Source organism: Rhincodon typus, chromosome 23 (genome assembly GCF_021869965.1).
Source record: "Rhincodon typus isolate 14 chromosome 23, sRhiTyp1.1, whole genome shotgun sequence".
Lineage (NCBI taxonomy): Eukaryota > Metazoa > Chordata > Chondrichthyes > Orectolobiformes > Rhincodontidae > Rhincodon > Rhincodon typus.
The window spans coordinates 9,170,097-9,182,134 of record NC_063354.1 but is presented as its reverse complement, the minus strand read 5'-3'; the positions used below and the strand labels follow the sequence as shown (position 1 = coordinate 9,182,134).

The following is a 12,038-nucleotide window of genomic DNA, read 5'->3' as shown; positions in this document are numbered from 1 at the left end:
ACTGGACCCGAAACGTTAACTCTGTTTTCTCCTCCACAGGTGCTGCCAGACCTGCTGGCTTTTCCAGCAACTTTGTTTTTGTTCTTTAACATTAAGTGTCTAAGTCACATCCTGATTTGCCTTTCCAAAATGCAGTACCTCACACTTATCCAGATTAAACTCCATCTGCCGCTCCTTGGCCCAATTGCCCATCTGATCAAGATTCTTAATCAAGTAGTGTTTTGAAAAACATGGGTGAATATTAAAATGTATAAGTATTAGCAACAAAATCATCTCTTAATTTAATTATCTGGATTTCAATGCAGTATTTCCAATTGGAAAAGTAGACTTTTGTTGATCTGTCAGGGTACTAATTGCTGAATAATTCATATTATTTTTTCTCATCAGGGAAGTTAACTGAAAGAAAATGGTATCCTGGGAGTTTAAAGAGCTGCAACTGGTAGAGTGATTAAAAGGTAGAAATGAAAAAGACTTCTGAAAAAGGTTTCAATGCAAAGAATTATTGTTCACCGATTTTAATTGACAAGTGGTTGGGTGGTTAAAAAAATGCAAATTGTTCTTTATGGGACAAGTTAACATTCAGGTCAAATCAACTCAAATTGTAGCCTTGACGGCTTCTCAATTCAAACAGCAAGCAATCTAAGAATTTAAATTTTTGAAAATATAAGAGGCAAAAATTAAAGTTATTTTTCCCATTTTTTTTAAATTCTTCCATGGGGTGGCTGTTGTTGGAAATGCTGGTATTTGTTGTACATCCCTAATTGCTGTCGAACTGAGAGTCTTGAGATGACATTTCAGAGGCCAAATAATTGCTGTGGGTCTTTTTTGCGGTGGGGGGGGCACTAATAACAATTCTCCTTTTAAACTCTATTTGCAGGAGAGTGTTAGTAATGAAAATGAAAACAAGAAATGCTACCCAAGTTGACACATGGACACTTAAGTGGGACTGCAGGACATAATTCAAAATTTAAAATTGGGTTTCCATTTACTATGGGGAGCCCCATTTAAATATGTCATTGCTACAGGATTTTCACCAGGGAATCAGGAGTGTTGACAGTGAAGCAAGGAGATGCCGGCTCCACTTCTTCTTGGCTTTGGATGTCCTGCTTCCTCAAGGAAGGCTTCAGTGTAACCTCTGCCAATTACAGCTTCTGTCCTCCTCTTGACAGGATCACTCATTTACCCTGTGTCCTTTCAAACTTCCAATAGATGATCTTTGCCCTTCAAGACTTCTGTGAAGAATTCCAAGGGTTCCTCTGCTACTGCTGTTCTGAATCACTAGTCAGCCAGCTTGCCAATTTGGCCAGAGGACAGGTAAAAATACATTATCAATGGGGTGTTTTGTTTTGTATGTTTAATGATAAACATGGCAGAAGATCACATTCGCCAACATGCTGGATTCTGTGGTTACTTTTTGGCCTACCTTGCACCTACCTTATAAATATCAGGTTCATTATAATGCAAAAGTTTACAGAACATCTATCACCTAGACATTGATGTAATCATTTTAAAACAGTAAGATGTTGAAACTGAAAATCATGATTTACAGCAGACTCTCAGAAAATGAATAATGCAGCCTAAACTAACTGATTTATACAAAGCTTGCAAGACATAGTTCAGTCCTCGGAGTGATGCAGTATGTGTGCAAATAGGAAACAAACAGCTGTTGCGATTAAAAAGAAAGGCTTGGATTTCTGTCAAAACTTCCACAGCATAATCTCTTGCTCCCCTAATGCATTAGTTGATACCTTAACACAAAAGACAGATCAAAAACAAGTTCATTTATCAGCAACCATCATAACTGTTGAGCAGGCAAATGAGCTGCACATGATTGGTAATACCAACCATGATCTCAAATGGATCAGCAGGTTATATCTACATATGCTTCATCCTTATTATCCGCTGGGAATAGGGATATCAACTCTTCGCGGATAACTAAAAAAGATACCACTCCAATCTACCTTCCCCATGTACTGCAAAGGACTGTGCAATTAAACTGGAAAAGTAAATGAGAAAAACAAAAAGGGGTCTGGGGCCGAAGCCACGAGTATGTGGATCTGTGGGCAACAAAGCAACAGATAATGAGGATGAAATGTAGACATGAACCCAAAAAATCCCCTTTATCAGAATATGATAACTAATAAAAAGTTACTGGAAGTAAACATCAAGGCTAATGTACTTGTATCATAAGGTATTGAAGAGGGATAATAAGGGAAATTTAACAGAATAATAACATTTTTAAATACACAGAGGTGACATTAGCTATAAAGACCAAAAGTAGGATCTGAATTTTGGGATTGGGAATTCAGCACTGGGATCAAATAGGGTCCCAAGCCTACACTGCACTGGAAGCTATTATACAGCTGTAATTTTCCACAAATTGGCCAACCGTTTAAAAAAAAAAACACAATCCAATTAAGGGTGGCTTGCAGGCTCTTAAAAATGGAAAACCAAAAGAACTGCGGATGCTGCAAATCAGGAACAAAAACAAAGTTGCTGGAAAAGCTCAACAGGTCTGGCAGCTTCTGGGAAGGAGAAAACAGAGTTAACATTTCGGGTCCGGTGACCGTTCCTCAGGATTGGGTTCTGAGGAAGGGTCGCCGGACCCGAAATGTGCACCTCTGTTTTCTCCTTCACAGATGCTGCCAGATCTGCTGAGCTTTTCCAGCAACTTTGTTTTTGTTCTTGAAAGTGGAAGGTCAGCCAAAGATGACCATCCAGCAAAAAAGAAGCAACTGCTTCCTGCTGTAGGTAAGAGAGGGATAGACAGAGACAGAGTGAGAGAGAGAGAGAGAAAAAAAGAAAGAATGAAAGAGTCAGAACTTAGCTGTGTCCCGCAGTCCCCAACTGCCAGGCTACCATCACGCAGTAGGCAGGGAGGTCCTCAAATCTTGCCTTAAGGGCAGACATCTCTTTTCTACCACCGGAGGCCAGCTTCAGGCAACTGGAATGTTCCAAGTGCCTTTAATTAGCCTGTTACCTAATTTGTCTATCCACCCGTGGGAGGCAGGTAACCTTTCATTGCCAGATGCTGTCTCCAGGAAAACAATCTGGGGATAGGACTATGCTAGCAAACTAGTATGCTGGTTAGCAATACAAAAGTAAGTGGTTCCAATACATCCTTTCTCACCCACATGATCAGAATATAAATATATCCAAGACCTCAGATTTACAATGTCCTTGAACTGGGAGGAGGAATGAGGTTAAATGGGCAAAGGAACCAAAGGTCATGTAACTATATAGGATCAAAATTTGACTGTGCTACCTTCAATGTATCGGAACACTGGCTACCTGGATCTGCTTAGCATGTTCTGTTTTCCCAATACTAGTTTGCACATACCAAGACATTAATTAATTTCATGCAGCAGCATGAATATCCTTTACTTTGATAGATTTATCATAGTAAATTTCACCACTTTGGTCTATTCACACAAGTCTGACAAATACTGTTTAAAGGCTTGGACATATCCCAAAATTGAGAATGTCAATGATTTCAGGTTAACTAATTCTTTACTGAAGATACACTACAATGACAAGGAGTATCGTACTTCAGCAAAACTACTTGCTTGTTAAAATAAGTTCAAAGTAAATATTTGAACAAAAGGTCAAACAAATTTGAAGCAAATTACTTTATTATCTAATCGAAGTTAGAATTTGTCATTCGGTATTTTAGCATTTGAATTGATTAAAAATCAGGAGTAAAAAGCCAATATCAGTGAAGCAAAAGGAACAATGAAGTTCTTCTAAGATGTCAACAATCCAACGGATTCACCGATAATCATTTAAGGAAGGAAAACTTCTGTCCTCACTCCATCTGTCTTACACTGAACTCCAGTAAAAACAGCAATGTGCTTGACCCAGCTTCCCGCCAAAGTAGCTTAACAATTAATTGATATGAAAACTGCTAAACAGGCCCACCACCACTTTCTCACAGCTATTAAGGACGTGCAGAGTTACCTAGCAATGCCCATATCCTAGAAACAAATAAACAATGATCAGACATTCAATTTCTTTTTCTTTCAATTACTCTTAATTCACATTTCACTTTAAGTACTGGTCAATTCTCTCATGTCTGTTTTAATGTAAGTTAGCAGATGTACCATTGCAAATCATCTTCATAGAGCAAATGCCAATGAGCTGCATCGTTAAAATATGACTTGACAAGGGCGGTTGAAGAAAAATAAATAATCAAATATTTGTGAACTAAAATTCCATACTCCAAGCTTTAGAATCTTGCTGGTGTATTCTAAAAACAGAACTTAGAAGTTCACATCACAGCTACTCTCATTGGACATAAACTGCTCTGCAAGTTACAACAGATCACATATCTAAAGAATAAGCAATTTGGCTGCATGCGTTATTTATGTCATTACTTCAAAGGCCAATTTTGCTTACAGATGAAATAGAATAATTATTATCACCAAGAACTTTAAATAAAATAATGAGCACCTCCTCAGTTCAGTTAGCATGAGCATAGCTAGTTATCAATGTATCTTATGACAATTAGTATATCTGACAAAAGATTAATGGAGGCTGGGAGAGGACTTCAAAGCTGTAATTTAATCAATGAGCTCTAAAGTCAAACTTTTAAAATAAAACTCGGCTGATTTAATGTCTGAACTAACTAAGCTATAAGAGATAATTATAGAGACATGTCACATGTCTCCAGTGACTTATACCCCAAATATCTCGAGGTTGCATGCTTGGAAGGAAGGTAAGAGGTTACAAGGGATTCATATAACAACCACCTAAAATACATAAAATTAAATGTACACAAGGCAAAAATTTGCAAAAAAATACAGAAATACTATATTAAGAATCTGTTCTCCTTAAATTTTCAGTGGGGGAATGGGATGCATAACTACTGTTGTATAACTTGTAAGTTTCAGAACAATATGGAAAGTATTTGGGGCCACATGTTAACAGAGTAAACTGCAACATTACATAAAAAGAATGGCATTCCATACAGGAATAGTCAAGACCATAAAACCAGATGACGTTCTTCCTTCCCTCCTATCCTGAGGGAGTTATTTAGGTCTGGGTATGGTTCCATTGCTGAAAACACCTCTCCAATACCTCCTATGAAAGTCATTGATTGTTAACAATCCTATACAGCAACAAGTGTCAGAAAGTCTGGCAAGATATCCATCTTTCAGGGACATCAAAGCTAAATCCAATTCTTTCCTCACATTATGCATACTTCTCACACAGTTAGATCATGGAATAGTAATCAGGAGAAATCAGTCCTGAGTAATTTATATTCTTACCTTCCACCAGGCTTGCTAGAGATTATCACTTGTGAATAATGTAGATATTTTCAAACAAAATTGTGTCCAAATACGTTCCACCACTTAATTATTGCAATCATAAATAAGCTTTTAAAGCAGCACTTCCACTTTTCATCAAATCATAAAAGCCAGTTTTTTTTTATTGCCAAATTAATTGGAATCATAACTAAAGCTACATCTTTACAATTAGTACAGACTTGCAACTCATTCATAGTCCAGTGATGCTTGTTACTTACCCATCTCCTTGGAAGCATGACTGTCGCTGGCAAGTTCACCCATCTTCACTAGGGCCTCAAAATAGCCTTTTGCAGCAAAGGTCATACCTGGAACATTGAGATTTCAAAAACTGTATTTGTTGATCAGACCTTTAAAATGCACGGGTACTCGAAAGTTATCTAGTTTCAGAGATCAAACTATTTACGCGCAATATTTCGCACGTGTCTAGTTTTTTTAATCATTCTGGCGTGGTTTGAAATTTTGACATTTTTACATTTTAGAGAAGAATTCCAAATAAGAAATCAATTTTGTTAATCTTTCAAATTATAGGTAGATTTATTTAACTTTGCATTTAGATTTCTAGGTTCTGTCAGACTTAAACTGGAAAATGAAGGCAACAACAGCAAAACAGCCTGTAGGAGAAACCATATCTTTGAAATGTTGATATACGTTTTGTAAAGTGTAGCTGGGATATATATTGATCAGAAGGTATTAGCCTAAATAAAAATCAAAGCACAACAAGCTATATATTGGTATACTCACCATCAACTAACAGCCAATCACATACACAAGTTAGAAAATAAAGCAATTTGGATTTTTGTTACACAAGTATAAGCATGGCTGACTGGATCATTTTCATGATACACTGTGTAGGTACATAAACTTTAAAGGACATATAGCAGGAACTGAATTACACAAATTGAAGTAACCAATGGGCTTCAATTAGAACATTTACATTAATAGTCCATGAAGTTTGATTGCTTTTATTTTAATTATTCCTAGATAATATTTACCGAACATTTAGAAAAACAATTGATTGGTCATCCAGTCCTAATAAGCTTGCTGTTTATCATTGTCAATTTCACATTCCCTTTTATCTCGATAAAGAAGAAGACAGGAAGTGTCAGTTTCCTTGAACAATATTAAAACTAAATCCAATTATCTAACTTAAATAAAAACAAAGCTGAATTAAATTCTGAAGTGTGCATTCCTAAAATTCAGTTTTATTCATAGTTGATGCATTGCAGGCTTTATCTTTCAATGAATTCTAAGCTGCTTTATTCCTGGAATAATTCTGAAATACCATCATCAACTGATACAAAAATATTAAGGATGAAACACATTACAGTAGTAGTATCACTTGTGTTACTGTCTGTATTAAATCTAAACTTTTCTTTCACAATACATATCCCAGTTTTACAACAATGATACGTATTGCCACTTTCATTAAGGATAATATTTTTAATAAATTAGTTCAAGCAAATTAGAACCAGTTATAAAAAAAACACCAAAAAGAGAAATATTAAATTTAATACATATTTCCAAATATTTGTAACATGCAGAGATTTAAATGGCCCATTATAGCTGAGTGAGAAGGGAACAACATATTACTTTCATTTCCACTGAGCTAAGAACATTGATCCCATGGTACAACAACTCAACTAGTTTTGTATGGCAGTCTCAAGGTAACATATCAAAAAATTTAAGACAAACATATCTTTTCTGTTATGGCAAAACAATTTCACTAAACAGATCTGTGCAAAGATCTCGGAAGAAATTACAGGTGATTAGCTGCACAGGTCCACAGTTTTGAAAATTCAGGATAATACAATCGTATTTACATTATTCCAGATCACTTGTACTTTGCAATATGAACACTTATATATATTATGCTGCTTAACCAAAAAAAGGGAATACCACACTCAACTTAATTTCAATGTGTGGGCTGCCCCTTCTTTGTTGCTCATTTCCATGAAATCTCCTTAGCCTAGCAGTAATCTAGCCAAGACCAAGGCCTTCAATATGCTGATTGGTTGACAAGGATCTTCTAGAGGGAAAGACAGAATTCTTGTCTACTTTCACATCATAAGATTAAAGGTTCTAGTCCAGCAAGACTTTTCTTAATTTCAAAGCAAATATGTGTTAAGGACACACTATAAATATGGCTGGAGGATCCCAAAATTAGACAATCCTGGTATTTGAACCAGACTCCGGTGATGAGTCTTACCACTGCACTTTTCAGACAATATACATGAATTTCTTGGGTTTCTTTGTAGCAGGAAAGTAATTTATACAACTCTGCACAGCAACCATTTACCTCGTCACACTATGAATTTTACACCACAAAATTACAATCAAAATATTCATTACAATAAAAAGAGTCACAAACAAAAATTCAGGGCTCGAATTTAATACTAGTTGGATAATCTAGTCATAAGGAGCATCTGCATATTGTCAAATCAGCCTGAAATGCAAGTAGTATATTGCCCATCAGGGGTTTCAAAAAAAAAACACAGTTCTGAATACATACTTTCACTCTCCATTACTCTGGTGTGGCTTTTTAAAAAAAATCAACATCAGTGATGGAATTAGGTGGTGGAGCAATAACAAAATGCAGCGCCCGTACATGCACGAATATACTTTGATTCATTGCACATACGGTAGTATTTCTCACCTGTTCTGGCTTTCTTGATCCAAATTTTCTCTGCACCCATGTGGCCTGAGGTAATGTTTGAGAAAAGGTTTGAGGAAAAACAGTAACAGTAAAAAAAAACAAAATTTAGGATGGTGTTCCCAGCAGAACTAGTGATAGCTACAACCACCAGTAAAAATTTACCATGGAAGCCACTTGGTTTTATTGAAGTTGTTTCAGTTTGGATTCCAGGAGACTGGCATCCAGGAAGTGGTTCCTGTCTCCTTTAACCTGACTGCAAAATCTGTAGACTTGTAAGTGTTGCCACCAGGCTGCAATTAGGAGCAGGATTTTCAAGCATCAAAACTAAAAGCTTGCTTACTGAATCCAAATTAAAACAATGGCAATATGAAAACATCTTAAGAAAGATTTAGATTCAAGCCCCAAGATTACTATTTATCTGAGTATTAGTGTTTTAATGACCTCCCATAGCAACAGTGGAATTTCAATTGGATAGGATTTGGAATTTTTACTAGCAAATGTGCTACCACAATAGTCTAACACCGAATCAAATCAAAAAGGAAACATTTAAATTGTACGCTTGTTTCAACTCAGTATCTCACTAGGGCTCCAAAAATGTTTTTTTTAGTAGTCTGCATATGCTATTATTTTAGTTGTTAACAGGTGAACTTTTCAAATTGCACAGTCATCAATTTTCTTGGATATTTGTAACATGCAGTTTAGATTTTGATACAAATGTTTTGTGTCAATCCAAGTAAATAAACTAACTGACATTGTTTTCTGTGCTACAGACTTTTTGTTTGGCATCAGCTAAGATATGCATCTGTAAACCCTGGGGCTGTATTGAAAGCTCTAGACCTCAACGTGCCTGCTGTGTGATATTGTACTCTGGCCATAAAAGCACAGAGTGCAAAGCAAGTAAGTTATGTAGAGCCTTCATAGAACACTACCTAGGCTCCAATTGGTGTGTTATGTCCAGTTTTAGGTATCATGTTTAGGAGGTCTGTCAAGGGTTTACAGAGATATAGAGGAGTTTTAACACAAGAGTCTCAAGGATAGAAGATTTACTTGCATTGAGGGATTAGAAAGACTGGTGTTGTATTCCTTTAATAGAGACAGTTTAATAAGAGACGCCCAAAAATCTCAATGCATTTTCGCAGTTTTTCCTTACAGACTCGCAAGTTACAATCTGGACTCCACTGCGTGAAAGGATACTTTAAGCAGATTCAGTAATAATTTTCAAAGTGAAATTGATTAATACTTGAAGTGGAAAAACTTCCAGTGCTATGGAAAGAGACCAAGAGTCGGACTAATTGAATGGTTCTTTCAAAAAGTCAATATTGGCACGATGGGCCAAATGGTCTCCGTTGTACTGCATTTTCAATGATTTTAGCTAATGTGTAATTCATACGTGTTTCTACATTGGTTCAATATCCACCTCAATCCTAAAAAAGAATTTCCTTGATAACAACCGTCATTATGCTCACTCAATTTTGATTGCAGTCTCTCCAAAAGAGAAAGAAACAATTATGATTGTGACCATAAATTCATTTGACAACTATTTACAGCTGTCATCATGGAGACTTTCAACTAATATCAATTCAGCATACTAATCATATTAAGCCTGACTTCCAGTCACTAAATTTTCAATAGTCTATTTGTCATCTCCATCCCATTTACACCTACCTTTTCAGCATAATTGTAAAAATAAAACAAGAGGTATTACTGGTGAAAAATTAACACAAGCAAAAAGATTCACATACACTTAACCAGTAATTGTTAGAATGAGTACACAGAGGAATCTTACAGACTTACAAAGAAGCAACACAACTGACTGTTTTTAAATAAGAAATCCACCCTACCTAGTGCAAAACTTACATCAGGCAAAAAAAAAATTAATACAACTCAGCATGTCTCATCCAAATCCAGATGTGAAAATAATCAAGTGGAATACATTGCTTGACATGACCTCTTCTGTACAGACGTTCCTGGTGCGGTACTGTTGAAGACATTAACTCTAAATTTCTGAATGTGTTCTTTCAGAAACTCTACAGCTTGCTGAAAGAGGCAGAAAATGGAGCTTCTGTTGCTCTGATATGCTGCTAAACTAATTTCACTAGCATGTCAAAGTTGCATTGTAGGAACCTGAAACTATCAAATTGAAACAATGGCAATATGAAAGATTCTTAAAAAAAATTTAGATTTGAGCCCTTGCTAAAATGATCTTTTTGTAGGCACTACATTTTACAGATACTAAATACAATATCTTAGTGCAGTTTTGTTTATTGCATAATGTTACTTGGCAGACAACATTAACTATAGAACATGGTTTCAGCTTGTACAGCTGATGGTATGGTACAGTAATTAAGACAGTCTCTAAAATTCACTGTGGTAAAGAGTTAAAATCGCAGCAGTGACCTCTACTATTCAAATCGTCCACTACATGGTGCACCAAGTTTCATTAATTCTCAGTAGGACCACTGAGTGGGAACAGTTTGGGCAGAAAAGGGACACTTCTGTCTCACTCCACAGCTACAAGCTGAGCAAAAAATCATTAGGATTAGAAGCTGTTGACGAGTCAGTGACCACATCACCCGCCTAGCCAGAGGAGAATGCATGCAGATGAGCAAACATACTTACACAAGGAAAAACAAACAAGGACAACGCAGACATTAATATAAATGGATATTAAAAAATAAAATCAGGTTATAAAGCATGATTAATATGTGAATGGACAAAACTTACTGCTAAGTGCCTTTTCATAAGACTTTCCCATTGCGATGAAGTTTTTCAAGCTGGGGTTGAATTGGTCCATAATAGTCTACAAAGACAAAATGGTGAAATTTTTTTCCTGGTCAATGTACAAGATTCAACTTATTTTTTTCCATCTCTGAAATCTTTCACATACTGGTTATAAATATTAATTGTTCAGACAAACTTGAAACATACAATAAGTGTTAGACAAAAATCACAGTTAATCCTTGCAAACCATTTCATGTGAAATTTGTACTTCTATTAAAAGTGGCAACTGTTTGAAGAGTTACACAAGTCATTACTGGTCATGTAATTTGTCTCATTACAAAGGATAAACATACAAAGTAGCATTCAATGTCATTAAACAATCAGTATAGCTTTGCTTTACATCATATAACAATAATTACAGGAGCATGAGCCATGATGTTCCACTAATGGATGAACAACTGGATTATGGTTTTTAAAAAGTTCATTTCTATAATGTAATTCTGATACAAATTGCCCAGAGAAGTGTCGTGATGGCAATAATAGATTGTTTGTAAAACTATTTAGTTTTATAACCACGAATTCTAAAGTATTATTTGGATAACTGTCAAAATTAGAGCTGTCAAATGAAACCAAATTAGTGTTTAATATTCTAATTTTTCACCCATATTACAGTTCCGTACCTAATGCATAATTAATGAGTTATCCTGTTTCATATTGACTGAGATACTTCCTTTCAACACATTGTTTTGAAAAGGAATGCACAAACAAGTAGTGAGTTTCAGTATCAGATACTTATTTAAAATCCACCCATCTTAGTTTCAGGGTGTGAAAGAGATAGTGTTGCATATTGGACACATTTAGCTTTTTATAAAATGATCTACTGTCTTCTCTGTCCAAATTTATTCTCTTGTCAGAACTCCTACCTGTTTCCTGGAGCTATTGCAGGGAGGCAGATGGCCCCTCTCTCAGCACTTATACATCACATCTTGGTCATGATTAAAAACTCAGTTCAAAATAGTTCATTACATCTGACTTTTGGATCATCACTTCAAGGTTAAGGTAAAAACTTCATATAAATTAATGCTCATTAATCTGACTGACTATTAAAGCAATAATTACACTGCAAGTTTCATTATCTATTACGGGTTTGTGAGATAGGAAAACTGTTTGGAATTCTCTACATGACGACCACCTGAATTCCATTAAATTGCTGGGGGCAATACTAAGTGCATGGCAAATGTTTCCTGGAGGGAAGAGATGGAAATCTAAAGCTAATCAGAGATAGTAGGAACTGCAGATGCTGGAGAATCCGAGACAACAAGGTGCAGGGCTGGATGAACACAGCAGGCCAAGCAGCA

At 35.9% G+C, this 12,038-nt stretch overlaps 1 protein-coding gene and 1 long non-coding RNA gene across 2 annotated transcripts in view; one reads left to right on the top strand and one right to left on the bottom strand.

The window, feature by feature from the left end:
• rptor (regulatory associated protein of MTOR, complex 1) overlaps window positions 1–12,038 on the top strand; it is a 362,931-nt gene that overhangs the window by 278,694 nt on the left and 72,199 nt on the right. The window lies entirely within an intron of this gene.
• LOC109916986 lies at window positions 5,524–10,761 on the bottom strand. The gene is made up of 3 exons (XR_007264542.1): window positions 10,684–10,761; window positions 7,960–8,004; window positions 5,524–5,611 (listed from the first exon to the last, which is right to left on the bottom strand). It is a non-coding gene; the product is annotated as an uncharacterized LOC109916986 (long non-coding RNA).